This window comes from Crocodylus porosus, unplaced genomic scaffold (genome assembly GCF_001723895.1).
Source record: "Crocodylus porosus isolate Cpor-Errol unplaced genomic scaffold, CroPor_comp1, whole genome shotgun sequence".
Classification (NCBI taxonomy): Eukaryota; Metazoa; Chordata; order Crocodylia; family Crocodylidae; genus Crocodylus; species Crocodylus porosus.
In genome coordinates, this window is record NW_017728953.1 from 230,264 (window position 1) to 236,527 (window position 6,264).

Consider the following 6,264-nt stretch of genomic DNA (forward strand, 5'->3'; position numbering starts at 1 on the left):
GCGCCCCGTCTGCCCGCAGACCGAGGGCCGGTTGCGAGGGGTCCCCGTGCCAGCATGCTGGGCGGACTCATTCACGGGGAGTGCCACACAATCGGCTGCTTTGCAGGAAGGATGGCAGCGTGGCCCCCACCTCCCCACACCAGCTCCCAGCTGCCTTGGCCCCGTCCCAGCCCGCAGGGGCCACTGCCATGGCTCTGGGGGTTCGGTGCGAGTCCAGGTGTGGAGGTCCCAGAGCCTGGCTCCACCCCCTGGGCCCCACTCCCGTTCCAGGGTTTGGGGGAGAAGCCAGGTGTCCTGGCTCCCCGTGCTGGAGCACTCCTTGGTGCGGAGGGTAGACCACGGTCACCTTCCAGGACAAGGGAGGACTCGAGGATCTCCCACGCTGTCCAGCCAGGGGGTTGGACCGAGGTGGTCAACGGCCCCAAGGCTCGGTGCACCAGGGTCCCCGCCCCTCTGAAGCTCTGCAGCAGGTACCTACCCCTCGCAGCCCCAGCAGAGCTGCCAGCTCCCGCAGGCAAGGGAGGCTCACCCACAGCTACCGCCCCTGCTCTCCCCAAGGCCACTCGCCAAGTGCTCGCCCTGGAAGACTCCCTTCAGAGGGCGTGATCTGCCGCCCCGACCCCTTAGCCCGGGAGGTCTGGTGCTTCCCGGGAGCCCGTATCCGGGACGTGGCCACGAGGATCCCAAAACTCATCCGGCCCACTGACCACTACCCTACGCTCCCTGGAGGGAGAGGTCAGAGCAGGGCTGCTGGGTGTCCTGGGGCTGCCACCCTTCTGTGTGCAGACACCCGTTTTGCACCCGGTGGCTCCTGCTCTCACCTCCTGGAACGAACCTGCTGGACGTGCTTCCTGGCCTGCGTCCACCTCCCCTGCAGCCCCGAGCCCCGTCTGCCACCAAGACCTGCACGAGAAAGCCCGAGGCCTGGGCACCTTCTCTGGACCCAGGGAGCCAGGCAGAGTTTCTACTCTGTGCTGAACCTTTTCTGAGCGTTGCTCATCTTGACCCGAGACCTTGTTTCCCTGGTCTGATGTTGTACACGCCTGGACCCGATGGGCAGGTTTCTCCTGCTGCTGATTCCTTGGCTTTGTTTTCTCCCTCCTCTAGTTGCATTTTCCTTTCCCTCTGATTCTTCCAGCTCAGAGTTGTTGAAAATCATCAGCCGCCATCGGATGCCGCCAGCTGTTGTCAGCAACCCTGCCTTGGTTCAGTTCACAAGATCAGGGTCCCAAACCCTATAACACACACACACCAGATGCACAGTAGATACAACAGAGGCATTATTTTATGTAGCTTTACTGGGCTTTTTTTTTTTTTTAGGGGAGAGTAAAGTATTCAGCAAGAGGGAGACTGGTCATGCTAAACCGATCATGCTAATTGCTCCAGAAGGACAGGGCATGTTCCAGCAGAGATAATCCTCTCTGCCTTCTGGTTTTGTTCTTGTGCAGTGGGCTCTGCGTGCTGTTCCCGGGGATCAGTGAAGCTGAAGCGCTGTGAAGACAGCCTAGCCTGTACCCTACTGCTGGCTTCTCCATGGGAAATACAGCACAGAAGCTGATTTCAAACCAAGACCTGGCTGCTGCTAGGACCCCATGTACTAGGCAGGCTCCCAGATACGGTGCTGATGGGAGCAAAGCCCTCCGGACACACCAGGGCTGGATTAGATTCAGGCTCTGCAACAACATGGAGGGCTGCTGGAGGGTAGAGAGTGCCTCCCTCTCCACCCCTTTACTTTCACTGGGTTCGGAAAGGCGGCCAGGGCTGATGAGCGCGACGTAAATAGCATTTGTGGGCATCATGCCTGGTCCACACACAGCTCTCGACACAGCGCGTGAAGGATACAGGTATCCTCATCCCTACTGCGTGGCTAGGGAAACTGAGTCTAGGAAAGACACGATTTGTCCACGGCCACGCAGTAGCCAGGCTTGGACCAGACCACAGACCTCGTACCCACGAGAGCCAGCCTTCCCCTTGTGACTGCGTTTCCCACGGATCCAACGCAGCTCCTCCATGCCCGGCTATAGGACACTTCAAGAACTCGGAGAAGCCATCCCATAGTCATGTTTTAAACACTGTACACGGGGAATTAAAGCCCGGCCCCCGATGTATCCCTTGGGAACGAGGACACTGAACAATTAGAGGCCTCTTCAATGACTGTTTCTCACTTGGCTTTTAATCATTTTTGTCCAGTGCGCAGAGCCCGCTTTCGGCACGGCTGCTTGCTGCCTGCAGACGCGCAAGCGGAGCTGGCAATGCGTCACCCCTTCGTGAACCAAAGGACCGGGAGAAAAATGTAGGCATCACATGTCAGAAATCCTCGGGCCCAGGATTATCATATTTTGTTGTTAAATCCTAGTGTGATGTGTGGAATGTCAGCTTCCCCGTGGGATCAAGCGAAAGCCCCGTGTGCCCGCGGAGGAGGTGTCAGCATAGATTTCTGCTGACGGTTTCTATCGTTGATCAAACAAGAGAAGAATTCACCAGTGTGCCTGTCTTATGAGTGTCTGTTTTTACAGGAATCAGGGGGAGTGATTAGTGAAAACGGACCGGGCAGCCCTGTACTTACCGTGGTGCATTTCCTTGCCTAACGAGCTGAGCCTGAGCCTTTCGAGCAGGTTTTGCCTTCCAGGGGAATCAAATGCAGCGCACAGCTAGTGAAAACCAGCGCCGCCATGCACAGAAGCCTGCATGTCCTAGGTTGTCCTGATCGGTGTATGGGCTTGGGGCTGGCTGGGGACCCTCAGCCAAAGGCCAGGGGCTGCTGAGCTGGGCACGGCATGGCGCGAGACAGCCGCTGCCCCGAACAGCTGCCCTCTGAACAGGCAGGGTGGGTACAAAGCAGCGTGACCACGTAGGCGAGCTCCCCAGGGTAATTGTCTCTGATATGTCCTCCATAGGAGGTCTATATTGAGCAGATTCTTTTTGGTATTGGGTGGTGGAACTGGAGCGTGCTCCATCCACTCCATGCATTGACCTGGTATTGCAGTGCTTCCAGGACCGGTGCAAAAAAAACAGAAAGAAAAAAAAGGGTACAAAAGTGCTAACCCCCCGTGCAACTGGGGATCTACAGTGCAGTGACAGAAAATGACTTGCATGACCACAACAGCCCCGTGCCTCAGTTTCCCCAACCTAATGGGCTTCATAAGGTGACTCCAGGTCTTCAAGAGGAAAACCTGGTAAATGAGAGGGAAGCATTGCTCTGGAGATCTCGAGGCCTGGGCCAGGCCTGGTTTGCAGCGGCACTGGGTCATTAGCAGCGTTCTGCATGGGGGTGGGAATACCGCTCCACTTCTCCATGCTTGTGCCAGCCCCAGGCACACCCAGGACCTTTGGATCCTCGCTGAGCTCTTGGCTTCAGCAACCCCCTGGCCTGTGAGTCCCAGACAAGCCCAATGTGAACAAAGACTGTGAAGATTCGGATGGACTGTTTGATTTCCTGTTATCTGCCCCCTCACCCCTGTGACAATCCCAGTCTTCCCCCCGATCTCTCTTCCGAGAGGTTTTCCTTCAGTGGCACTGTGTCTTCAGTGGATCTGCACACAACCTGTGTCCAGACGGACCCGGCACCAGCTGACCGGGGCGGCCTTCTGTTTTCTAGCCTAGCAGGGAAGCCGCCTCATTTCATCTTGCTCCAGTTTTATAGGATGGGCTGTCTGCGCGGATATGAAAATCTCCTAGGGCCTGGCACGGCGAGGAAGAAAGGCAGAGAGCGCGGGGAGGGGCTGTCAGCTGCCACCCGAAGAAGCTTCCTTGATTTAGGGGTGGAAGTGGCTCACCAGGGGAGAGGGCTGAGGACAGGTTGGTACCATATCACATGCACGCCCTGTTTCCCACGCCATGGGGGGTAGAAGTAACTGGCTGCTGATGGAGTATTTGTTACCAGGGGATCTCTGATGCCACATGAATGACGTGCGGTTCGCTAGGACATGCCAGTTCTGCTTCCCTGCTCACCAGGTTGCACACTGTCTCCTCGAGCTACTGGCAGCGATGAGGCCAGATCGTCTGCCCCGAACCATGCCGTCGGTACGGGTCCTGGGAGCGGTGCCCGTGACCACGCTGCGCAGTTCAGTCCGGGGGCATAGCAGGAGCAGCACGGGCTCTGTGTCCAGCTCCGGCCCTGCCCCAAACCTTCTCAGAGGATGTGGCAAACCTTGTTTCTAGAGCCATGATGTGTGATATATGGAACAAAATCCCCCCCGTGGGAGCGGGTGTCCGGGCTGAGCACAGACAACAGAACTCGGTCCAGCAGGGTTCAGGGCATTTCATTCTTCAAAGGAGCGGATGCACAGGGGGCCCCGCAGCCAGGACAGCTTTACCTTCCCTGACCCAGTCCCCCAGCCAGCACAGGAGCTATTTTAAGGGTCTTATCACAGCTGTGGTGGTCAGTTCGCTGCTCCACTCAGGCCTGAAGAGACGCAGGAGCAAAGGAATGTGAGCTGTGCATTTAGCCAGATGCTCACGGGGCTCTGGGGTAGGAAGGGCTTTTACCCGCCTGATTCCTCCGCGTGTCCGTGGAGCTGCGTGTCAGGACGGGTATGGACAGGGACGCTGGGAGGGTTGTGCCGTTACCTCTTGTGGCATGACAGCACGCCTTGGGCGCGCACGCGCGCGCATGCACACACGTAGCATTTCTTTGATTCGTGCCTTGTTTCCACCCGCTCGGTCACCAGGATTTGTCCGCGGTCATTTTGGCTGCTGCCCCCTCTGGCGGCTGAAGCCGAGGAGCTAATCCAGGAACCCCTGGAATCCAGCCAGATGCTCCCACTGTCCCCCCCAGCCCACGCAGGAAGGTGCCCAATGCCACAGGGTCACCAGCATCCTGCTTTTCTCATTGCTACCGAACAGGGAAAACAAGCTGGAAGCCCCCGTGAAAGTCGATGAGACTTGCAGGCGCTAGGTAGGGCCGACTAGAGCCAGGTAAGAGCAGGCCGCGTCGATGCGAGAACAAGGGAGGGGAATCCTGCATTTTTTAAAGAACATCTGTGGACAGTGCTGGTTGTGGGGGCCGACTCCATGCACGTCTCGCCCTGGCAGAGAGAGAGACCTGAGAGGGCTCGCAATCAAAGCTCTTCCTCGAGCAGGTTAGTAGCGCCAACCCTCGGTGACCTACGCTCGCTCGTCCTTGTCATCTGCGCTGGACGCACGTTGGCTGCTCTGGCTCGTTGCTACCGAGGACATCGATCCTGCAGACCGCACCGGGCAGCCTGGCGGCTCCGGGCCCGATTGTGGCGGTTTGTACTTGTAGCAACGACACCGGGGCAGCACGGCACCCTGGATGGCACGGATACCCGAGCAGCAAGCCACCCTGCACTGGGTGCCGACGGGGCCCAGTCCCGGCTGTCACGGGAGGCCACGCCACAGAACCAGTGACCGCGTGGGCCCCAATTAAGCCATCAATAATGCTCCATTCACTTACTCCTGTTGACCCCACGCGGGCACATTCTTGCACTGACATAAATCAGTCACGGGAAGGCGTTTGCACAAACAAGCCGCTGTAAAAAAATGTCAGGGTGCAGGCTAGCCCCTAGAGCTGTCACCGAAAACACCAGCCAGACCGTTCGGCAGAGCTCTCTCCAAAGGGAGCTGCTTTGTGGAGCTGGGTCTGTTCGGCTGGGATTTGATTTGGGAAGAAAAAAATCAGCCCAGCGGGAGGAGCCCTGCATGCACACACGGACTGAAATAAACTCTTTGCCTACCCCGCGAGGACGCTCTCCTTCTGGGCCCCATTGGAGCTGCTCGGTGCATATTTCTGCTGCAACCCGTTAGCTGATGTAGGGTCATTTCACTTGCTGGTCTTCGGGAATGGAGAAGGCCGCTCTGTTTCTAAAGTACAAAAAACCCCATGTCATTATCCCTGTGGAAACGAGAGAGGTCCTGGAGCTCACTGGAGTGCGACCGTGTCAAAAAGGAAGCGGAGCCGGTGCAATAATATAAAATCAAAGAGAGGCTTTGTGTGTTGGTGGTGGGGAGGTGGGGGGTTCACAGGCCCAGCCCTGGGCAGCGGTGGCGCGTTCCCGGTGAAAGCGACCCCAGCAAGGTGACGGACGCCGCGGCCCAGCCAGGCCCTGGCGCTGCACGGACGCCGCGGGCCCGGGCACCACGACCTTTGGTGTGGGCACAGAGACCGGGGGCAGGAAAGGACTCCGGAGACCCGGGCCTTGTCAGGCGGCCTGTCCCCTCACGGGCCGACCCGCGGGCCGCCCAGCCGTGCCGGGCCCGGGCTGCGCCGAGGCCTGCCCGCGGCCGAGGGGAAGGGCTGGGCCC